We start from the raw sequence: 26688 nt of genomic DNA, 5'->3' as shown, positions 1-26688 counted from the left end.
AACTGAATAACTTACAATATCCTAAGAAAACACATATTTCAAGTGAAAATAGTTTATACAGGGGAGAAACAAGTTGTTTCTAGTATGACAATTTAAAGTAATTGCAACTCTGTTTATACACTTCTAACCACAAAGAAATAGAGCTTCTATGCATTGTAATCGGCTTATACAGAGTTTCAGAGCAAGACATCTTGTTTTTAACCAAACTGAATAACTTACAATATACTAAGAAAACACATATTTCAAATGAAAAGAGTTTATAGCAGAGAAGAACAAGTTGTTTGTAATATGACAATTTAAAGTAATTGCAACTCTGTTTGTACACCTCTAACCATAACGAAACAGGGTTTCTATGCATTGTAATCGGCTTATACAGCGTTTCAGAGCAAGACATCTTGTTTTTAACCAAACTGAATAACTTACAATATCCTAAGAAAAGACATATTTCAAGTGAAAAGAGTTTATCTAGGGGAGAACAAGTTGTTTTAACATGGTTCTAATGTGACCCTTGAAAGTAATTGCAACTCTGTTTTTACACCTCTAACCACAAGGAGACAACGTTTCCACGCATTATAATTGTCTTATACAGCATTTCAGAGCAAGAAATTTTGTTTTTAACCGAACTGAATAACTTACAATATCCTAAGAAAAGACATATTTCAAGTGAAAAGAGTTTATCCAGGGGAGAAACAAGTTGTTTTAACATGGTTCTAATATGACCCTTGAAAGTAATTGCAACTCTGTTTGTACACCTCTAACCACATGAAACAGGGTTTCTATGCATTGTAATCGGCTTATACAGAGTTTCAGAGCAAGACATCTTGTTTTTAACCAAACTGAATAACTTACAATATCCTAAGAAAACACATATTTCAAGTGAAAATAGTTTATCTAGGGGAGAACAAGTTGTTTTAACATGGTTCTAATATGACCCTTGAAAGTAATTGCAACTCTGTTTGTACACCTCTAACTACATGAAACAGGGTTTCTATGCATTGTAAGCGGCTTATACAGCGTTTCAGAGCAACACATCTTTTTAATCAAACTGAATAACTTACAATATCCTAAGAAAACACATATTTCAAATGAAAAGAATTTATCCAGGGGAGAAACAAGTTGTTTGTAATATGACCATTTAAAGTAATTGCAACTCTGTTGGTAGACCTCTAACCACAACGAAACAGGGTTTCTATGCATTGTAATCGGCTTATATAGCGTTTCAGAGCAAGACATATTGTTTTTAACCAAACTGAATAACATACAATATCCTAAGAAAAGACATATTTAAAGTGAAAAGAGTTTATCTAGGGGAGAACAAGTTGTTTTAACATGATTCTAATGTGACCCTTGAAAGTAATTGCAACTCTGTTTTTACACCTCTAACCACAAGGAGGAAACGTTTCCACGCATTATAATTGTCTTATACATAGTTTCAGAGCAAGAAATTTTGTTTTTAACCAAACTGAATAACTTACAATATCCTAAGAAAACACATATTTCCAGTGAAAAGAGTTTATACAGGGGAGAAACAAGTTGTTTCTAGTATGACAATTTAAAGTAATTGCAACTCTCTTTGTACATGTCTAACTACAACGAAACAGGGATTCTATGCATTGTAATCAGCTTATACACCGTTTCAGAGCAAGACATCTTGTTTTTAACCAAACTGAATAACTTACAATATCCTAAGAAAACACATATTTCAAGTGAAAATAGTTTATCTAGGGGAGAACAAGTTGTTTTAACATGGTTGTAATATGACCCTTGAAAGTAATTGCAACTCTGTTTGTACACCTATAACCACATGAAACAGGGTTTCTATGCATTGTAAGCGGCTTATACAGCGTTTCAGAGCAAGACATCTTGTTTTTAACCAAACTGAATAACTTACAATATCCTAAGAAAACACATATATCAAGTGAAAAGAGTTTATACAGGGGAGAAACAAGTTGTTTCTAGTATGACAATTTAAAGTAATTGCAACTCTGTTTGTACACCTCTAACCATAACGAAACAGGGTTTCTATGCATTGTAATCGGCTTATACAGCGTTTCAGAGCAAGACATCTTGTTTTTAACCAAACTGAATAACTTACAATATCCTAAGAAAAGACATATTTCAAGTGAAAAGAGTTTATCTAGGGGAGAACAAGTTGTTTTAACATGGTTCTAATGTGACCCTTGAAAGTAATTGCAACTCTGTCTTTACACCTCTAACCACAAGGAGACAACGTTTCCACGCATTATAATTGTCTTATACAGCATTTCAGAGCAAGAAATTTTGTTTTTAACCGAACTGAATAACTTACAATATCCTAAGAAAAGACATATTTCAAGTGAAAAGAGTTTATCCAGGGGAGAAACAAGTTGTTTTAACATGGTTCTAATATGACCCTTGAAAGTAATTGCAACTCTGTTTGTACACCTCTAACCACATGAAACAGGGTTTCTATGCATTGTAATCGGCTTATACAGAGTTTCAGAGCAAGACATCTTGTTTTTAACCAAACTGAATAACTTACAATATCCTAAGAAAACACATATTTCAAGTGAAAATAGTTTATACAGGGGAGAAACAAGTTGTTTCTAGTATGACAATTTAAAGTAATTGCAACTCTGTTTATACACTTCTAACCACAAAGAAATAGAGCTTCTATGCATTGTAATCGGCTTATACAGAGTTTCAGAGCAAGACATCTTGTTTTTAACCAAACTGAATAACTTACAATATACTAAGAAAACACATATTTCAAATGAAAAGAGTTTATAGCAGAGAAGAACAAGTTGTTTGTAATATGACAATTTAAAGTAATTGCAACTCTGTTTGTACACCTCTAACCATAACGAAACAGGGTTTCTATGCATTGTAATCGGCTTATACAGCGTTTCAGAGCAAGACATCTTGTTTTTAACCAAACTGAATAACTTACAATATCCTAAGAAAAGACATATTTCAAGTGAAAAGAGTTTATCTAGGGGAGAACAAGTTGTTTTAACATGGTTCTAATGTGACCCTTGAAAGTAATTGCAACTCTGTTTTTACACCTCTAACCACAAGGAGACAACGTTTCCACGCATTATAATTGTCTTATACAGCATTTCAGAGCAAGAAATTTTGTTTTTAACCGAACTGAATAACTTACAATATCCTAAGAAAAGACATATTTCAAGTGAAAAGAGTTTATCCAGGGGAGAAACAAGTTGTTTTAACATGGTTCTAATATGACCCTTGAAAGTAATTGCAACTCTGTTTGTACACCTCTAACCACATGAAACAGGGTTTCTATGCATTGTAATCGGCTTATACAGAGTTTCAGAGCAAGACATCTTGTTTTTAACCAAACTGAATAACTTACAATATCCTAAGAAAACACATATTTCAAGTGAAAATAGTTTATCTAGGGGAGAACAAGTTGTTTTAACATGGTTCTAATATGACCCTTGAAAGTAATTGCAACTCTGTTTGTACACCTCTAACTACATGAAACAGGGTTTCTATGCATTGTAAGCGGCTTATACAGCGTTTCAGAGCAACACATCTTTTTAATCAAACTGAATAACTTACAATATCCTAAGAAAACACATATTTCAAATGAAAAGAATTTATCCAGGGGAGAAACAAGTTGTTTGTAATATGACCATTTAAAGTAATTGCAACTCTGTTGGTAGACCTCTAACCACAACGAAACAGGGTTTCTATGCATTGTAATCGGCTTATATAGCGTTTCAGAGCAAGACATATTGTTTTTAACCAAACTGAATAACATACAATATCCTAAGAAAAGACATATTTAAAGTGAAAAGAGTTTATCTAGGGGAGAACAAGTTGTTTTAACATGATTCTAATGTGACCCTTGAAAGTAATTGCAACTCTGTTTTTACACCTCTAACCACAAGGAGGAAACGTTTCCACGCATTATAATTGTCTTATACATAGTTTCAGAGCAAGAAATTTTGTTTTTAACCAAACTGAATAACTTACAATATCCTAAGAAAACACATATTTCCAGTGAAAAGAGTTTATACAGGGGAGAAACAAGTTGTTTCTAGTATGACAATTTAAAGTAATTGCAACTCTCTTTGTACATGTCTAACTACAACGAAACAGGGTTTCTATGCATTGTAATCAGCTTATACACCGTTTCAGAGCAAGACATCTTGTTTTTAACCAAACTGAATAACTTACAATATCCTAAGAAAACACATATTTCAAGTGAAAATAGTTTATCTAGGGGAGAACAAGTTGTTTTAACATGGTTGTAATATGACCCTTGAAAGTAATTGCAACTCTGTTTGTACACCTATAACCACATGAAACAGGGTTTCTATGCATTGTAAGCGGCTTATACAGCGTTTCAGAGCAAGACATCTTGTTTTTAACCAAACTGAATAACTTACAATATCCTAAGAAAACACATATATCAAGTGAAAAGAGTTTATACAGGGGAGAAACAAGTTGTTTCTAGTATGACAATTTAAAGTAATTGCAACTCTGTTTGTACACCTCTAACCATAACGAATCAGGGTTTCTATGCATTGTAATCGGCTTATACAGCGTTTCAGAGCAAGACATCTTGTTTTTAACCAAACTGAATAACTTACAATATCCTAAGAAAAGACATATTTCAAGTGAAAAGAGTTTATCTAGGGGAGAACAAGTTGTTTTAACATGGTTCTAATGTGACCCTTGAAAGTAATTGCAACTCTGTCTTTACACCTCTAACCACAAGGAGACAACGTTTCCACGCATTATAATTGTCTTATACAGCATTTCAGAGCAAGAAATTTTGTTTTTAACCGAACTGAATAACTTACAATATCCTAAGAAAAGACATATTTCAAGTGAAAAGAGTTTATCCAGGGGAGAAACAAGTTGTTTTAACATGGTTCTAATATGACCCTTGAAAGTAATTGCAACTCTGTTTGTACACCTCTAACCACATGAAACAGGGTTTCTATGCATTGTAATCTGCTTATACAGCGTTTCAGAGCAAGACATCTTGTTTTTAACCAAACTGAATAACTTACAATATCCTAAGAAAACACATATTTCCAGTGAAAAGAGTTTATACAGGGGAGAAACAAGTTGTTTCTAGTATGACAATTTAAAGTAATTGCAACTCTGTTTGTACACCTCTAACCATAACGAAACAGGGTTTCTATGCATTGTAATCGGCTTATACAGCGTTTCAGAGCAAGACATCTTGTTTTTAACCAAACTGAATAACTTACAATATCCTAAGAAAAGACATATTTCAAGTGAAAAGAGTTTATCTAGGGGAGAACAAGTTGTTTTAACATGGTTCTAATGTGACCCTTGAAAGTAATTGCAACTCTGTTTGTACACCTCTAACCAGAAGGAAACAGGGATTCTATGCATTGTAATCGGCATATACAGAGTTTCAGAGCAAGACATCTTGTTTTTAACCAAACTGAATAACTTACAATATCCTAAGAAAAGACATATTTCCAGTGAAAAGAGTTTATACAGGGGAGAAACAAGTTGTTTCTAGTATGACAATTTAAAGTAATTGCAACTCTCTTTGTACACGTCTAACTACAGCGAAACAGGGTTTCTATGCATTGTAATCAGCTTATACACCGTTTCAGAGCAAGACATCTTGTTTTTAACCAAACTGAATAACTTACAATATCCTAAGAAAAGACATATTTCAAGTGAAAAGAGTTTATAGCAGGGGAGAACAAGTTGTTTGTAATATGACCATTTAAAGTAATTGCAACTCTGTTTGTACACCTCTAACCACAACGAAACAGGGTTTCTATTCATTGTAAGCGGCTTATACAGCGTTTCAGAGCAACACATCTTTTTAATCAAACTGAATAACTTACAATATCCTAAGAAAACACATATTTCAAATGAAAAGAATTTATCCAGGGGAGAAACAAGTTGTTTGTAATATGACCATTTAAAGTAATTGCAACTCTGTTGGTAGACCTCTAACCACAACGAAACAGGGTTTCTATGCATTGTAATCGGCTTATATAGCGTTTCAGAGCAAGACATATTGTTTTTAACCAAACTGAATAACATACAATATCCTAAGAAAAGACATATTTAAAGTGAAAAGAGTTTATCTAGGGGAGAACAAGTTGTTTTAACATGATTCTAATGTGACCCTTGAAAGTAATTGCAACTCTGTTTTTAACACCTCTAACCACAAGGAGGAAACGTTTCCACGCATTATAATTGTCTTATACATAGTTTCAGAGCAAGAAATTTTGTTTTTAACCAAACTGAATAACTTACAATATCCTAAGAAAACACATATTTCCAGTGAAAAGAGTTTATACAGGGGAGAAACAAGTTGTTTCTAGTATGACAATTTAAAGTAATTGCAACTCTCTTTGTACATGTCTAACTACAACGAAACAGGGTTTCTATGCATTGTAATCAGCTTATACACCGTTTCAGAGCAAGACATCTTGTTTTTAACCAAACTGAATAACTTACAATATCCTAAGAAAACACATATTTCAAGTGAAAATAGTTTATCTAGGGGAGAACAAGTTGTTTTAACATGGTTGTAATATGACCCTTGAAAGTAATTGCAACTCTGTTTGTACACCTATAACCACATGAAACAGGGTTTCTATGCATTGTAAGCGGCTTATACAGCGTTTCAGAGCAAGACATCTTGTTTTTAACCAAACTGAATAACTTACAATATCCTAAGAAAACACATATATCAAGTGAAAAGAGTTTATACAGGGGAGAAACAAGTTGTTTCTAGTATGACAATTTAAAGTAATTGCAACTCTGTTTGTACACCTCTAACCATAACGAAACAGGGTTTCTATGCATTGTAATCGGCTTATACAGCGTTTCAGAGCAAGACATCTTGTTTTTAACCAAACTGAATAACTTACAATATCCTAAGAAAAGACATATTTCAAGTGAAAAGAGTTTATCTAGGGGAGAACAAGTTGTTTTAACATGATTCTAATGTGACCCTTGAAAGTAATTGCAACTCTGTTTTTAACACCTCTAACCACAAGGAGGAAACGTTTCCACGCATTATAATTGTCTTATACATAGTTTCAGAGCAAGAAATTTTGTTTTTAACCAAACTGAATAACTTACAATATCCTAAGAAAACACATATTTCCAGTGAAAAGAGTTTATACAGGGGAGAAACAAGTTGTTTCTAGTATGACAATTTAAAGTAATTGCAACTCTCTTTGTACATGTCTAACTACAACGAAACAGGGTTTCTATGCATTGTAATCAGCTTATACACCGTTTCAGAGCAAGACATCTTGTTTTTAACCAAACTGAATAACTTACAATATCCTAAGAAAACACATATTTCAAGTGAAAATAGTTTATCTAGGGGAGAACAAGTTGTTTTAACATGGTTGTAATATGACCCTTGAAAGTAATTGCAACTCTGTTTGTACACCTATAACCACATGAAACAGGGTTTCTATGCATTGTAAGCGGCTTATACAGCGTTTCAGAGCAAGACATCTTGTTTTTAACCAAACTGAATAACTTACAATATCCTAAGAAAACACATATATCAAGTGAAAAGAGTTTATACAGGGGAGAAACAAGTTGTTTCTAGTATGACAATTTAAAGTAATTGCAACTCTGTTTGTACACCTCTAACCATAACGAAACAGGGTTTCTATGCATTGTAATCGGCTTATACAGCGTTTCAGAGCAAGACATCTTGTTTTTAACCAAACTGAATAACTTACAATATCCTAAGAAAAGACATATTTCAAGTGAAAAGAGTTTATCTAGGGGAGAACAAGTTGTTTTAACATGGTTCTAATGTGACCCTTGAAAGTAATTGCAACTCTGTTTTTACACCTCTAACCACAAGGAGACAACGTTTCCACGCATTATAATTGTCTTATACAGCATTTCAGAGCAAGAAATTTTGTTTTTAACCGAACTGAATAACTTACAATATCCTAAGAAAAGACATATTTCAAGTGAAAAGAGTTTATCCAGGGGAGAAACAAGTTGTTTTAACATGGTTCTAATATGACCCTTGAAAGTAATTGCAACTCTGTTTGTACACCTCTAACCACATGAAACAGGGTTTCTATGCATTGTAATCGGCTTATACAGAGTTTCAGAGCAAGACATCTTGTTTTTAACCAAACTGAATAACTTACAATATCCTAAGAAAACACATATTTCAAGTGAAAATAGTTTATCTAGGGGAGAACAAGTTGTTTTAACATGGTTCTAATATGACCCTTGAAAGTAATTGCAACTCTGTTTGTACACCTCTAACTACATGAAACAGGGTTTCTATGCATTGTAAGCGGCTTATACAGCGTTTCAGAGCAGCACATCTTTTTAATCAAACTGAATAACTTACAATATCCTAAGAAAACACATATTTCAAGTGAAAAGAATTTATCCAGGGGAGAAACAAGTTGTTTGTAATATGACCATTTAAAGTAATTGCAACTCTGTTGGTAGACCTCTAACCACAACGAAACAGGGTTTCTATGCATTGTAATCGGCTTATATAGCGTTTCAGAGCAAGACATATTGTTTTTAACCAAACTGAATAACATACAATATCCTAAGAAAAGACATATTTAAAGTGAAAAGAGTTTATCTAGGGGAGAAAAAGTTGTTTTAACATGATTCTAATGTGACCCTTGAAAGTAATTGCAACTCTGTTTTTACACCTCTAACCACAAGGAGGAAACGTTTCCACGCATTATAATTGTCTTATACATAGTTTCAGAGCAAGAAATTTTGTTTTTAACCAAACTGAATAACTTACAATATCCTAAGAAAACACATATTTCCAGTGAAAAGAGTTTATACAGGGGAGAAACAAGTTGTTTCTAGTATGACAATTTAAAGTAATTGCAACTCTCTTTGTACATGTCTAACTACAACGAAACAGGGTTTCTATGCATTGTAATCAGCTTATACACCGTTTCAGAGCAAGACATCTTGTTTTTAACCAAACTGAATAACTTACAATATCCTATGAAAACACATATTTCAAGTGAAAATAGTTTATCTAGGGGAGAACAAGTTGTTTTAACATGGTTGTAATATGACCCTTGAAAGTAATTGCAACTCTGTTTGTACACCTATAACCACATGAAACAGGGTTTCTATGCATTGTAAGCGGCTTATACAGCGTTTCAGAGCAAGACATCTTGTTTTTAACCAAACTGAATAACTTACAATATCCTAAGAAAACACATATATCAAGTGAAAAGAGTTTATACAGGGGAGAAACAAGTTGTTTCTAGTATGACAATTTAAAGTAATTGCAACTCTGTTTGTACACCTCTAACCATAACGAAACAGGGTTTCTATGCATTGTAATCGGCTTATACAGCGTTTCAGAGCAAGACATCTTGTTTTTAACCAAACTGAATAACTTACAATATCCTAAGAAAAGACATATTTCAAGTGAAAAGAGTTTATCTAGAGGAGAACAAGTTGTTTTAACATGGTTCTAATGTGACCCTTGAAAGTAATTGCAACTCTGTTTTTACACCTCTAACCACAAGGAGACAACGTTTCCACGCATTATAATTGTCTTATACAGCATTTCAGAGCAAGAAATTTTGTTTTTAACCGAACTGAATAACTTACAATATCCTAAGAAAAGACATATTTCAAGTGAAAAGAGTTTATCCAGGGGAGAAACAAGTTGTTTTAACATGGTTCTAATATGACCCTTGAAAGTAATTGCAACTCTGTTTGTACACCTCTAACCACATGAAACAGGGTTTCTATGCATTGTAATCTGCTTATACAGCGTTTCAGAGCAAGACATCTTGTTTTTAACCAAACTGAATAACTTACAATATCCTAAGAAAACACATATTTCCAGTGAAAAGAGTTTATACAGGGGAGAAACAAGTTGTTTCTAGTATGACAATTTAAAGTAATTGCAACTCTGTTTGTACACCTCTAACCATAACGAAACAGGGTTTCTATGCATTGTAATCGGCTTATACAGCGTTTCAGAGCAAGACATCTTGTTTTTAACCAAACTGAATAACTTACAATATCCTAAGAAAAGACATATTTCAAGTGAAAAGAGTTTATAGCAGGGGAGAAACAATTGTTTCTAATATGTCAATTTAAAGTAATTGCAACTCTGTTTATACACTTCTAACCACAAAAAAACAGAGCTTCTATGCATTGTAATCGGCTTATACCGAGTTTCAGAGCAAGACATCTTGTTTTTAACCAAACTGAATAACTTACAATATCCTAAGAAAACACAGTGAAAAGAGTTTATACATGGGAGAAACAATTGTTTCTAATATGTCAATTTAAAGTAATTGCAACTCTGTTTATACACTTCTAACCACAAAAAAACAGAGCTTCTATGCATTGTAATCGGCTTATACCGAGTTTCAGAGCAAGACATCTTATTTTTAACCAAACTGAATACCTTAGAATATCCTAAGAAAACACCTAGATCAAGTGAAAAGACTTTATCCAGGGGAGAAACAAGTTGTTTGTAACATCACCATTTAAAGTATTTGCAACTCTGTTTGTACACCTCTAACCACAAGGAAACAGGGATTCTATGCATTGTAATCGGCTTATACAGAGTTTCAGAGCAAGACATCTTGTTTTTAACCAAACTGAATAACTTACAATATCCTAAGAAAACACAGTGAAAAGAGTTTATACATGGGAGAAACAATTGTTTCTAATATGTCAATTTAAAGTAATTGCAACTCTGTTTATACACTTCTAACCACAAAAAAAGAGAGCTTCTATGCATTGTAATCGGCTTATACCGAGTTTCAGAGCAAGACATCTTATTTTTAACCAAACTGAATAACTTACAATATCCTAAGAAAAGACATATTTTAAGTGAAAAGAGTTTATCTAGGGGAGAACAAGTTGTTTTAACATGGTTCTAATGTGACCCTTGAAAGTAATTGCAACTCTGTTTTTACACCTCTAACCACAAGGAGACAGCGTTTCCACGCATTATAATTGTCTTATACATAGTTTCAGAGCAAGAAATTTTGTTTTTAACCAAACTAAACAACTTACAATATACTAAGAAAAGACATATTTCAAATGAAAAGAGTTTATAGCAGAGGAGAACAAGTTGTTTGTAATATGACCATTTAAAGTAATTGCAACTCTGTTGGTAGACCTCTAACCACAAAGAAACAGAGCTTCTATGCATTGTAATCAACTTATACACCGTTTCAGAGCAAGACATCTTGTTTTTAACCAAACTGAATAACTTACAATATCCTAAGAAAAGACATATTTCAAGTGAAAATAGTTTATCCAGGGGAGAAACAAGTTGTTTGTAATATGACCATTTAAAGTAATTGCATTTCTGTTGGTAGACCTCTAACCACAACGAAACAGGGTTTCTATGCATTGTAATCGGCTTATACAGCGTTTCAGAGCAAGACATCTTGTTTTTAACCAAACTGAATAACTTAAAATATCCTAAGAAAACACATAGATCAAGTGAAAAGACTTTATCCAGGGGAGAAACAAGTTGTTTGTAACATGACCATTTAAAGTATTTGCAACTCTGTTTGTACACCTCTAACCACAAGGAAACAGGGATTCTATGCATTGTAATCGGCTTATACAGAGTTTCAGAGCAAGACATCTTGTTTTTAACCAAACTGAATAACTTACAATATCCTAAGAAAACACAGTGAAAAGAGTTTATACATGGGAGAAACAATTGTTTCTAATATGTCAATTTAAAGTAATTGCAACTCTGTTTATACACTTCTAACCACAAAAAAACAGAGCTTCTATGCATTGTAATCGGCTTATACCGAGTTTCAGAGCAAGACATCTTATTTTTAACCAAACTGAATACCTTAGAATATCCTAAGAAAACACATAGATCAAGTGAAAAGACTTTATCCAGGGGAGAAACAAGTTGTTTGTAACATGACCATTTAAAGTATTTGCAACTCTGTTTGTACACCTCTAACCACAAGGAAACAGGGATTCTATGCATTGTAATCGGCTTATACAGAGTTTCAGAGCAAGACATCTTGTTTTTAACCAAACTGAATAACTTACAATATCCTAAGAAAACACAGTGAAAAGAGTTTATACATGGGAGAAACAATTGTTTCTAATATGTCAATTTAAAGTAATTGCAACTCTGTTTATACACTTCTAACCACAAAAAAAGAGAGCTTCTATGCATTGTAATCGGCTTATACCGAGTTTCAGAGCAAGACATCTTATTTTTAACCAAACTGAATAACTTACAATATCCTAAGAAAAGACATATTTTAAGTGAAAAGAGTTTATCTAGGGGAGAACAAGTTGTTTTAACATGGTTCTAATGTGACCCTTGAAAGTAATTGCAACTCTGTTTTTACACCTCTAACCACAAGGAGACAGCGTTTCCACGCATTATAATTGTCTTATACATAGTTTCAGAGCAAGAAATTTTGTTTTTAACCAAACTAAACAACTTACAATATACTAAGAAAAGACATATTTCAAATGAAAAGAGTTTATAGCAGAGGAGAACAAGTTGTTTGTAATATGACCATTTAAAGTAATTGCAACTCTGTTGGTAGACCTCTAACCACAAAGAAACAGAGCTTCTATGCATTGTAATCAACTTATACACCGTTTCAGAGCAAGACATCTTGTTTTTAACCAAACTGAATAACTTACAATATCCTAAGAAAAGACATATTTCAAGTGAAAAGAGTTTATCCAGGGGAGAAACAAGTTGTTTGTAATATGACCATTTAAAGTAATTGCATTTCTGTTGGTAGACCTCTAACCACAACGAAACAGGGTTTCTATGCATTGTTATCGGCTTATACAGCGTTTCAGAGCAAGACATCTTGTTTTTAACCAAACTGAATAACTTAAAATATCCTAAGAAAACACATATTTCCAGTGAAAAGAGTTTATACAGGGGAGAAACAAGTTGTTTCTAGTATGACAATTTAAAGTAATTGCAACTCTCTTTGTACACGTCTAACTACAACGAAACAGGGTTTCTATGCATTGTAATCAGCTTATACACCGTTTCAGAGCAAGACATCTTGTTTTTAACCAAACTGAATACCTTACAATATCCTAAGAAAACACATATTTCGAGTGAAAAGAGTTTATACATGGGAGAAACAATTGTTTCTAATATGTCAATTTAAAGTAATTGCAACTCTGTTTATACACTTCTAACCACAAAGAAACAGAGCTTCTATGCATTGTAATCGGCTTATACCGAGTTTCAGAGCAAGATATCTTATTTTTAACCAAACTGAATACCTTAGAATATCCTCAGAAAACACATATATCAAGTGAAAAGACTTTATCCAGGGGAGAAACAAGGTGTTTGTAACATGACCATTTAAAGTATTTGCAACTCTGTTTGTACACCTCTAACCACAAGGAAACAGGGATTCTATGCATTGTAATCGGCTTATACAGAGTTTCAGAGCAAGACATCTTGTTTTTAACCAAACTGAATAACTTACAATATCCTAAGAAAACACATATTTCAAATGAAAAGAGTTTATAGCAGGGGAGAACAAGTTGTTTGTAATATGAACATTTAAAGTAATTGCAACTCTGTTGGTAGACCTCTAACCACAAAGAAACAGAGCTTCTATGCATTGTAATCAACTTATACACCGTTTCAGAGCAAGACATCTTGTTTTTAACCAAACTGAATAACTTACAATATCCTAAGAAAAGACATATTTCAAGTGAAAAGAGTTTATCCAGGGGAGAAACAAGTTGTTTGTAATATGACCATTTAAAGTAATTGCATTTCTGTTGGTAGACCTCTAACCACAACGAAACAGGGTTTCTATGCATTGTAATCGGCTTATACAGCGTTTCAGAGCAAGACATCTTGTTTTTAACCAAACTGAATAACTTAAAATATCCTAAGAAAACACATATTTCCAGTGAAAAGAGTTTATACAGGGGAGAAACAAGTTGTTTCTAGTATGACAATTTAAAGTAATTGCAACTCTCTTTGTACACCTCTACCCACAACGAAACAGGGTTTCAATGCATTGTAATCGGTTTATACACTGTTTCAGAGCAAGACATCTTGTTTTTAACCAAACTGAATAACTTACAATATCCTAAGAAAACACATATTTCAAGTGAAAATAGTTTATCTAGGGGAGAACAAGTTGTTTTAACATGGTTCTAATATGACCCTTGAAAGTAATTGCAACTCTGTTTGTACACCTCTAACCACAACGAAACAGGGTTTCTATGCATTGTAATCGGCTTATACAGCGTTTCAGAGCAAGACATCTTGTTTTTATCCAAACTGAATAACTTACAATATCCTAAGAAAAGACATATTTCAAGTGAAAAGAGTTTATACAGGGGAGAAACAAGTTGTTTCTAGTATGACAATTTAAAGTAATTGCAACTCTGTTTGTACACCTCTAACCACAACGAAACAGGGATTCTATGCATTGTAATCTGCTTATACAGAGTTTCAGAGCAAGACATCTTTTTTTTAACCAAACTGAATAACTTACAATATCCTAAGAAAACACATATTTCGAGTGAAAAGAGTTTATACATAGGAGAAACAATTGTTTCTAATATGTCAATTTAAAGTAATTGCAACTCTGTTTATACACTTCTAACCACAAAGAAACAGAGCTTCTATGCATTGTAATCGGCTTATACAGAGTTTCAGAGCAAGACATCTTGTTTTTAACCAAACTGAATAACTTACAATATACTAAGAAAACACATATTTCAAATGAAAAGAGTTTATAGCAGAGGAGAACAAGTTGTTTGTAATATGACAATTTAAAGTAATTGCAACTCTGTTTGTACACCTCTACCCACAACGAAACAGGGTTTCTATGCATTGTAATCTGCTTATACAGCGTTTCAGAGCAAGACATCTTGTTTTTAACCAAAGTGAATAACTTACAATATCGTAAGAAAACACATATTTCAAGTGAAAATAGTTTATCTAGGGGAGAACAAGTTGTTTTAACATGGTTCTAATATGACCCTTGAAAGTAATTGCAACTCTGTTTGTACACCTCTAACCACATGAAACAGGGTTTCTATGCATTGTTATCGACTTATACAGCGTTTCAGAGCAAGACATCTTGTTTTTAACCAAACTGAATAACTTACAATATCCTAAGAAAACACATATTTCAAATGAAAAGAGTTTATACATGGGAGAAACAATTGTTTCTAATATGTCAATTTAAAGTAATTGCAACTCTGTTGGTAAACCTCTAACCACAACGAAACAGGGATTCTATGCATTGTAATCTGCTTATACAGCGTTTCAGAGCAAGACATCTTGTTTTTAACCAAACTGAATAACTTACAATATCCTAAGAAAACACATATTTCAAATGAAAAGAGTTTATAGCAGGGGAGAACAAGTTGTTTGTAATATGAACATTTAAAGTAATTGCAACTCTGTTGGTAGACCTCTAACCACAAAGAAAAAGAGCTTCTATGCATTGTAATCAACTTATACACCGTTTCAGAGCAAGACATCTTGTTTTTAACCAAACTGAATAACTTACAATATCCTAAGAAAAGACATATTTCAAGTGAAAAGAGTTTATCCAGGGGAGAAACAAGTTGTTCGTAATATGACCGTTTAAAGTAATTGCAACTCTGTTGGTAGACCTCTAACCACAACGAAACAGGGTCTTTATGCATTGTAATCAGCTTATACACCGTTTCAGAGCAAGACATCTTGTTTTTAACCAAACTGAATAACTTACAATATCTTAAGAAAACACATATTTCAAGTGAAAATAGTTTATCTAGGGGAGAACAAGTTGTTTTAACATGGTTGTAATATGACCCTTGAAAGTAATTGCAACTCTGTTTGTACACCTATAACCACATGAAACAGGGTTTCTATGCATTGTAAGCGGCTTATACAGCGTTTCAGAGCAAGACATCTTGTTTTTAACCAAACTGAATAACTTACAATATCCTAAGAAAACACATATTTCAAATGAAAAGAGTTTATAGCAGGGGAGAACAAGTTGTTTGTAATATGACCATTTAAAGTAATTGCAACTCTGTTTGTACACCTCTAACCACAACGAAACAGGGTTTCTATGCATTGTAATCGGCTTATACAGCGTTTCAGAGCAAGACATCTTGTTTTTATCCAAACTGAATAACTTACAATATCCTAAGAAAAGACATATTTCAAGTGAAAAGAGTTTATACAGGGGAGAAACAAGTTGTTTCTAGTATGACAATTTAAAGTAATTGCAACTCTCTTTGTACACCTCTAACCACAAAGAAACAGAGCTTCTATCCATTGTAAGCGGCTTATACAGCGTTTCAGAGCAAGACATCTTGTTTTTAACCAAACTGAATAACTTACAATATCCTAAGAAAAGACATATTTCAAGTGAAAAGAGTTTATCTAGGGGAGAACAAGTTGTTTTAACATGATTCTAATGTGACCCTTGAAAGTAATTGCAACTCTGTTTTTACACCTCTAACCACAAGGAGGCAATGTTTCCACGCATTATAATTGTCTTATACATAGTTTCAGAGCAAGAAATTTTGTTTTTAACCAAACTGATTAACTTACAATATCCTAAGAAAACACATATTTCCAGTGAAAAGAGTTTATACAGGGGAGAAACAAGTTGTTTCTAATATGTCAATTTAAAGTAATTGCAACTCTGTTTATACACTTCTAACCACAAAAAAACAGAGCTTCTATGCATTGTAATCGGCTTATACCGAGTTTCAGAGCAAGACATCTTATTTTTAACCAAACTGAATACCTTAGAATATCCTAAGAAAACACATAGATCAAGTGAAAAGACTTTATCCAGGGGAGAAACAAGTTGTTTGTAACATGACCATTTAAAGTATTTGCAACTCTGTTTGTACACCTCTAACCACAAGGAAACAGGGATTCTATGCATTGTAATCGGCTTATACAGAGTTTCAGAGCAAGACATCTTGTTTTTAACCAAACTGAATAACTTACAATATCCTAAGAAAACACAGTGAAAAGAGTTTATACATGGGAGAAACAATTGTTTCTAATATGTCAATTTAAAGTAATTGCAACTCTGTTTATACACTTCTAACCACAAAAAAAGAGAGCTTCTATGCATTGTAATCGGCTTATACCGAGTTTCAGAGCAAGACATCTTATTTTTAACCAAACTGAATAACTTACAATATCCTAAGAAAAGACATATTTTAAGTGAAAAGAGTTTATCTAGGGGAGAACAAGTTGTTTTAACATGGTTCTAATGTGACCCTTGAAAGTAATTGCAACTCTGTTTTTACACCTCTAACCACAAGGAGACAGCGTTTCCACGCATTATAATTGTCTTATACATAGTTTCAGAGCAAGAAATTTTGTTTTTAACCAAACTAAACAACTTACAATATACTAAGAAAAGACATATTTCAAATGAAAAGAGTTTATAGCAGAGGAGAACAAGTTGTTTGTAATATGACCATTTAAAGTAATTGCAACTCTGTTGGTAGACCTCTAACCACAAAGAAACAGAGCTTCTATGCATTGTAATCAACTTATACACCGTTTCAGAGCAAGACATCTTGTTTTTAACCAAACTGAATAACTTACAATATCCTAAGAAAAGACATATTTCAAGTGAAAAGAGTTTATACATGGGAGAAACAATTGTTTCTAATATGTCAATTTAAAGTAATTGCAACTCTGTTTATACACTTCTAACCACAAAGAAACAGAGCTTCTATGCATTGTAATCGGCTTATACCGAGTTTCAGAGCAAGATATCTTATTTTTAACCAAACTGAATACCTTAGAATATCCTCAGAAAACACATATATCAAGTGAAAAGACTTTATCCAGGGGAGAAACAAGGTGTTTGTAACATGACCATTTAAAGTATTTGCAACTCTGTTTGTACACCTCTAACCACAAGGAAACAGGGATTCTATGCATTGTAATCGGCTTATACAGAGTTTCAGAGCAAGACATCTTGTTTTTAACCAAACTGAATAACTTACAATATCCAAAGAAAACACATATTTCAAATGAAAAGAGTTTATAGCAGGGGAGAACAAGTTGTTTGTAATATGAACATTTAAAGTAATTGCAACTCTGTTGGTAGACCTCTAACCACAAAGAAACAGAGCTTCTATGCATTGTAATCAACTTATACACCGTTTCAGAGCAAGACATCTTGTTTTTAACCAAACTGAATAACTTACAATATCCTAAGAAAAGACATATTTCAAGTGAAAAGAGTTTATCCAGGGGAGAAACAAGTTGTTTGTAATATGACCATTTAAAGTAATTGCATTTCTGTTGGTAGACCTCTAACCACAACGAAACAGGGTTTCTATGCATTGTAATCGGCTTATACAGCGTTTCAGAGCAAGACATCTTGTTTTTAACCAAACTGAATAACTTAAAATATCCTAAGAAAACACATATTTCCAGTGAAAAGAGTTTATACAGGGGAGAAACAAGTTTTTTCTAGTATGACAATTTAAAGTAATTGCAACTCTCTTTGTACACCTCTACCCACAACGAAACAGGGTTTCAATGCATTGTAATCGGTTTATACACTGTTTCAGAGCAAGACATCTTGTTTTTAACCAAACTGAATAACTTACAATATCCTAAGAAAACACATATTTCAAGTGAAAATAGTTTATCTAGGGGAGAACAAGTTGTTTTAACATGGTTCTAATATGACCCTTGAAAGTAATTGCAACTCTGTTTGTACACCTCTAACCACAACGAAACAGGGTTTCTATGCATTGTAATCGGCTTATACAGCGTTTCAGAGCAAGACATCTTGTTTTTATCCAAACTGAATAACTTACAATATCCTAAGAAAAGACATATTTCAAGTGAAAAGAGTTTATACAGGGGAGAAACAAGTTGTTTCTAGTATGACAATTTAAAGTAATTGCAACTCTGTTTGTACACCTCTAACCACAACGAAACAGGGATTCTATGCATTGTAATCTGCTTATACAGAGTTTCAGAGCAAGACATCTTTTTTTTAACCAAACTGAATAACTTACAATATCCTAAGAAAACACATATTTCGAGTGAAAAGAGTTTATACATAGGAGAAACAATTGTTTCTAATATGTCAATTTAAAGTAATTGCAACTCTGTTTATACACTTCTAACCACAAAGAAACAGAGCTTCTATGCATTGTAATCGGCTTATACAGAGTTTCAGAGCAAGACATCTTGTTTTTAACCAAACTGAATAACTTACAATATACTAAGAAAACACATATTTCAAATGAAAAGAGTTTATAGCAGAGGAGAACAAGTTGTTTGTAATATGACAATTTAAAGTAATTGCAACTCTGTTTGTACACCTCTACCCACAACGAAACAGGGTTTCTATGCATTGTAATCTGCTTATACAGCGTTTCAGAGCAAGACATCTTGTTTTTAACCAAAGTGAATAACTTACAATATCGTAAGAAAACACATATTTCAAGTGAAAATAGTTTATCTAGGGGAGAACAAGTTGTTTTAACATGGTTCTAATATGACCCTTGAAAGTAATTGCAACTCTGTTTGTACACCTCTAACCACATGAAACAGGGTTTCTATGCATTGTTATCGACTTATACAGCGTTTCAGAGCAAGACATCTTGTTTTTAACCAAACTGAATAACTTACAATATCCTAAGAAAACACATATTTCAAATGAAAAGAGTTTATACATGGGAGAAACAATTGTTTCTAATATGTCAATTTAAAGTAATTGCAACTCTGTTGGTAAACCTCTAACCACAACGAAACAGGGATTCTATGCATTGTAATCTGCTTATACAGCGTTTCAGAGCAAGACATCTTGTTTTTAACCAAACTGAATAACTTACAATATCCTAAGAAAACACATATTTCAAATGAAAAGAGTTTATAGCAGGGGAGAACAAGTTGTTTGTAATATGAACATTTAAAGTAATTGCAACTCTGTTGGTAGACCTCTAACCACAAAGAAAAAGAGCTTCTATGCATTGTAATCAACTTATACACCGTTTCAGAGCAAGACATCTTGTTTTTAACCAAACTGAATAACTTACAATATCCTAAGAAAACACATATTTCAAGTGAAAAGAGTTTATCCAGGGGAGAAACAAGTTGTTCGTAATATGACCGTTTAAAGTAATTGCAACTCTGTTGGTAGACCTCTAACCACAACGAAACAGGGTCTTTATGCATTGTAATCAGCTTATACACCGTTTCAGAGCAAGACATCTTGTTTTTAACCAAACTGAATAACTTACAATATCTTAAGAAAACACATATTTCAAGTGAAAATAGTTTATCTAGGGGAGAACAAGTTGTTTTAACATGGTTGTAATATGACCCTTGAAAGTAATTGCAACTCTGTTTGTACACCTATAACCACATGAAACAGGGTTTCTATGCATTGTAAGCGGCTTATACAGCGTTTCAGAGCAAGACATCTTGTTTTTAACCAAACTGAATAACTTACAATATCCTAAGAAAACACATATTTCAAATGAAAAGAGTTTATAGCAGGGGAGAACAAGTTGTTTGTAATATGACCATTTAAAGTAATTGCAACTCTGTTTGTACACCTCTAACCACAACGAAACAGGGTTTCTATGCATTGTAATCGGCTTATACAGCGTTTCAGAGCAAGACATCTTGTTTTTATCCAAACTGAATAACTTACAATATCCTAAGAAAAGACATATTTCAAGTGAAAAGAGTTTATACAGGGGAGAAACAAGTTGTTTCTAGTATGACAATTTAAAGTAATTGCAACTCTCTTTGTACACCTCTAACCACAAAGAAACAGAGCTTCTATCCATTGTAAGCGGCTTATACAGCGTTTCAGAGCAAGACATCTTGTTTTTAACCAAACTGAATAACTTACAATATCCTAAGAAAAGACATATTTCAAGTGAAAAGAGTTTATCTAGGGGAGAACAAGTTGTTTTAACATGATTCTAATGTGACCCTTGAAAGTAATTGCAACTCTGTTTTTACACCTCTAACCACAAGGAGGCAATGTTTCCACGCATTATAATTGTCTTATACATAGTTTCAGAGCAAGAAATTTTGTTTTTAACCAAACTGATTAACTTACAATATCCTAAGAAAACACATATTTCCAGTGAAAAGAGTTTATACAGGGGAGAAACAAGTTGTTTCTAATATGTCAATTTAAAGTAATTGCAACTCTGTTTATACACTTCTAACCACAAAAAAACAGAGCTTCTATGCATTGTAATCGGCTTATACCGAGTTTCAGAGCAAGACATCTTATTTTTAACCAAACTGAATACCTTAGAATATCCTAAGAAAACACATAGATCAAGTGAAAAGACTTTATCCAGGGGAGAAACAAGTTGTTTGTAACATGACCATTTAAAGTATTTGCAACTCTGTTTGTACACCTCTAACCACAAGGAAACAGGGATTCTATGCATTGTAATCGGCTTATACAGAGTTTCAGAGCAAGACATCTTGTTTTTAACCAAACTGAATAACTTACAATATCCTAAGAAAACACAGTGAAAAGAGTTTATACATGGGAGAAACAATTGTTTCTAATATGTCAATTTAAAGTAATTGCAACTCTGTTTATACACTTCTAACCACAAAAAAAGAGAGCTTCTATGCATTGTAATCGGCTTATACCGAGTTTCAGAGCAAGACATCTTATTTTTAACCAAACTGAATAACTTACAATATCCTAAGAAAAGACATATTTTAAGTGAAAAGAGTTTATCTAGGGGAGAACAAGTTGTTTTAACATGGTTCTAATGTGACCCTTGAAAGTAATTGCAACTCTGTTTTTACACCTCTAACCACAAGGAGACAGCGTTTCCACGCATTATAATTGTCTTATACATAGTTTCAGAGCAAGAAATTTTGTTTTTAACCAAACTAAACAACTTACAATATACTAAGAAAAGACATATTTCAAATGAAAAGAGTTTATAGCAGAGGAGAACAAGTTGTTTGTAATATGACCATTTAAAGTAATTGCAACTCTGTTGGTAGACCTCTAACCACAAAGAAACAGAGCTTCTATGCATTGTAATCAACTTATACACCGTTTCAGAGCAAGACATCTTGTTTTTAACCAAACTGAATAACTTACAATATCCTAAGAAAAGACATATTTCAAGTGAAAAGAGTTTATCCAGGGGAGAAACAAGTTGTTTGTAATATGACCATTTAAAGTAATTGCATTTCTGTTGGTAGACCTCTAACCACAACGAAACAGGGTTTCTATGCATTGTAATCGGCTTATACAGCGTTTCAGAGCAAGACATCTTGTTTTTAACCAAACTGAATAACTTAAAATATCCTAAGAAAACACATATTTCCAGTGAAAAGAGTTTATACAGGGGAGAAACAAGTTGTTTCTAGTATGACAATTTAAAGTAATTGCAACTCTCTTTGTACACGTCTAACTACAACGAAACAGGGTTTCTATGCATTGTAATCAGCTTATACACCGTTTCAGAGCAAGACATCTTGTTTTTAACCAAACTGAATACCTTACAATATCCTAAGAAAACACATATTTCGAGTGAAAAGAGTTTATACATGGGAGAAACAATTGTTTCTAATATGTCAATTTAAAGTAATTGCAACTCTGTTTATACACTTCTAACCACAAAGAAACAGAGCTTCTATGCATTGTAATCGGCTTATACCGAGTTTCAGAGCAAGATATCTTATTTTTAACCAAACTGAATACCTTAGAATATCCTCAGAAAACACATATATCAAGTGAAAAGACTTTATCCAGGGGAGAAACAAGGTGTTTGTAACATGACCATTTAAAGTATTTGCAACTCTGTTTGTACACCTCTAACCACAAGGAAACAGGGATTCTATGCATTGTAATCGGCTTATACAGAGTTTCAGAGCAAGACATCTTGTTTTTAACCAAACTGAATAACTTACAATATCCTAAGAAAACACATATTTCAAATGAAAAGAGTTTATAGCAGGGGAGAACAAGTTGTTTGTAATATGAACATTTAAAGTAATTGCAACTCTGTTGGTAGACCTCTAACCACAAAGAAACAGAGCTTCTATGCATTGTAATCAACTTATACACCGTTTCAGAGCAAGACATCTTGTTTTTAACCAAACTGAATAACTTACAATATCCTAAGAAAAGACATATTTCAAGTGAAAAGAGTTTATCCAGGGGAGAAACAAGTTGTTTGTAATATGACCATTTAAAGTAATTGCATTTCTGTTGGTAGACCTCTAACCACAACGAAACAGGGTTTCTATGCATTGTAATCGGCTTATACAGCGTTTCAGAGCAAGACATCTTGTTTTTAACCAAACTGAATAACTTAAAATATCCTAAGAAAACACATATTTCCAGTGAAAAGAGTTTATACAGGGGAGAAACAAGTTTTTTCTAGTATGACAATTTAAAGTAATTGCAACTCTCTTTGTACACCTCTACCCACAACGAAACAGGGTTTCAATGCATTGTAATCGGTTTATACACTGTTTCAGAGCAAGACATCTTGTTTTTAACCAAACTGAATAACTTACAATATCCTAAGAAAACACATATTTCAAGTGAAAATAGTTTATCTAGGGGAGAACAAGTTGTTTTAACATGGTTCTAATATGACCCTTGAAAGTAATTGCAACTCTGTTTGTACACCTCTAACCACAACGAAACAGGGTTTCTATGCATTGTAATCGGCTTATACAGCGTTTCAGAGCAAGACATCTTGTTTTTATCCAAACTGAATAACTTACAATATCCTAAGAAAAGACATATTTCAAGTGAAAAGAGTTTATACAGGGGAGAAACAAGTTGTTTCTAGTATGACAATTTAAAGTAATTGCAACTCTGTTTGTACACCTCTAACCACAACGAAACAGGGATTCTATGCATTGTAATCTGCTTATACAGAGTTTCAGAGCAAGACATCTTTTTTTTAACCAAACTGAATAACTTACAATATCCTAAGAAAACACATATTTCGAGTGAAAAGAGTTTATACATAGGAGAAACAATTGTTTCTAATATGTCAATTTAAAGTAATTGCAACTCTGTTTATACACTTCTAACCACAAAGAAACAGAGCTTCTATGCATTGTAATCGGCTTATACAGAGTTTCAGAGCAAGACATCTTGTTTTTAACCAAACTGAATAACTTACAATATACTAAGAAAACACATATTTCAAATGAAAAGAGTTTATAGCAGAGGAGAACAAGTTGTTTGTAATATGACAATTTAAAGTAATTGCAACTCTGTTTGTACACCTCTACCCACAACGAAACAGGGTTTCTATGCATTGTAATCTGCTTATACAGCGTTTCAGAGCAAGACATCTTGTTTTTAACCAAAGTGAATAACTTACAATATCGTAAGAAAACACATATTTCAAGTGAAAATAGTTTATCTAGGGGAGAACAAGTTGTTTTAACATGGTTCTAATATGACCCTTGAAAGTAATTGCAACTCTGTTTGTACACCTCTAACCACATGAAACAGGGTTTCTATGCATTGTTATCGACTTATACAGCGTTTCAGAGCAAGACATCTTGTTTTTAACCAAACTGAATAACTTACAATATCCTAAGAAAACACATATTTCAAATGAAAAGAGTTTATACATGGGAGAAACAATTGTTTCTAATATGTCAATTTAAAGTAATTGCAACTCTGTTGGTAAACCTCTAACCACAACGAAACAGGGATTCTATGCATTGTAATCTGCTTATACAGCGTTTCAGAGCAAGACATCTTGTTTTTAACCAAACTGAATAACTTACAATATCCTAAGAAAACACATATTTCAAATGAAAAGAGTTTATAGCAGGGGAGAACAAGTTGTTTGTAATATGAACATTTAAAGTAATTGCAACTCTGTTGGTAGACCTCTAACCACAAAGAAAAAGAGCTTCTATGCATTGTAATCAACTTATACACCGTTTCAGAGCAAGACATCTTGTTTTTAACCAAACTGAATAACTTACAATATCCTAAGAAAACACATATTTCAAGTGAAAAGAGTTTATCCAGGGGAGAAACAAGTTGTTCGTAATATGACCGTTTAAAGTAATTGCAACTCTGTTGGTAGACCTCTAACCACAACGAAACAGGGTCTTTATGCATTGTAATCAGCTTATACACCGTTTCAGAGCAAGACATCTTGTTTTTAACCAAACTGAATAACTTACAATATCTTAAGAAAACACATATTTCAAGTGAAAATAGTTTATCTAGGGGAGAACAAGTTGTTTTAACATGGTTGTAATATGACCCTTGAAAGTAATTGCAACTCTGTTTGTACACCTATAACCACATGAAACAGGGTTTCTATGCATTGTAAGCGGCTTATACAGCGTTTCAGAGCAAGACATCTTGTTTTTAACCAAACTGAATAACTTACAATATCCTAAGAAAACACATATTTCAAATGAAAAGAGTTTATAGCAGGGGAGAACAAGTTGTTTGTAATATGACCATTTAAAGTAATTGCAACTCTGTTTGTACACCTCTAACCACAACGAAACAGGGTTTCTATGCATTGTAATCGGCTTATACAGCGTTTCAGAGCAAGACATCTTGTTTTTATCCAAACTGAATAACTTACAATATCCTAAGAAAAGACATATTTCAAGTGAAAAGAGTTTATACAGGGGAGAAACAAGTTGTTTCTAGTATGACAATTTAAAGTAATTGCAACTCTCTTTGTACACCTCTAACCACAAAGAAACAGAGCTTCTATCCATTGTAAGCGGCTTATACAGCGTTTCAGAGCAAGACATCTTGTTTTTAACCAAACTGAATAACTTACAATATCCTAAGAAAAGACATATTTCAAGTGAAAAGAGTTTATCTAGGGGAGAACAAGTTGTTTTAACATGATTCTAATGTGACCCTTGAAAGTAATTGCAACTCTGTTTTTACACCTCTAACCACAAGGAGGCAATGTTTCCACGCATTATAATTGTCTTATACATAGTTTCAGAGCAAGAAATTTTGTTTTTAACCAAACTGATTAACTTACAATATCCTAAGAAAACACATATTTCCAGTGAAAAGAGTTTATACAGGGGAGAAACAAGTTGTTTCTAATATGTCAATTTAAAGTAATTGCAACTCTGTTTATACACTTCTAACCACAAAAAAACAGAGCTTCTATGCATTGTAATCGGCTTATACCGAGTTTCAGAGCAAGACATCTTATTTTTAACCAAACTGAATACCTTAGAATATCCTAAGAAAACACATAGATCAAGTGAAAAGACTTTATCCAGGGGAGAAACAAGTTGTTTGTAACATGACCATTTAAAGTATTTGCAACTCTGTTTGTACACCTCTAACCACAAGGAAACAGGGATTCTATGCATTGTAATCGGCTTATACAGAGTTTCAGAGCAAGACATCTTGTTTTTAACCAAACTGAATAACTTACAATATCCTAAGAAAACACAGTGAAAAGAGTTTATACATGGGAGAAACAATTGTTTCTAATATGTCAATTTAAAGTAATTGCAACTCTGTTTATACACTTCTAACCACAAAAAAAGAGAGCTTCTATGCATTGTAATCGGCTTATACCGAGTTTCAGAGCAAGACATCTTATTTTTAACCAAACTGAATAACTTACAATATCCTAAGAAAAGACATATTTTAAGTGAAAAGAGTTTATCTAGGGGAGAACAAGTTGTTTTAACATGGTTCT

The sequence above is a fragment of the Electrophorus electricus genome, chromosome 11 (assembly GCF_041902795.1).
Source record: "Electrophorus electricus isolate QZ-2024a chromosome 11, ASM4190279v1, whole genome shotgun sequence".
In the NCBI taxonomy this organism is placed as follows: domain Eukaryota; kingdom Metazoa; phylum Chordata; class Actinopteri; order Gymnotiformes; family Gymnotidae; genus Electrophorus; species Electrophorus electricus.
This window is presented reverse-complemented; position numbering follows the sequence as displayed.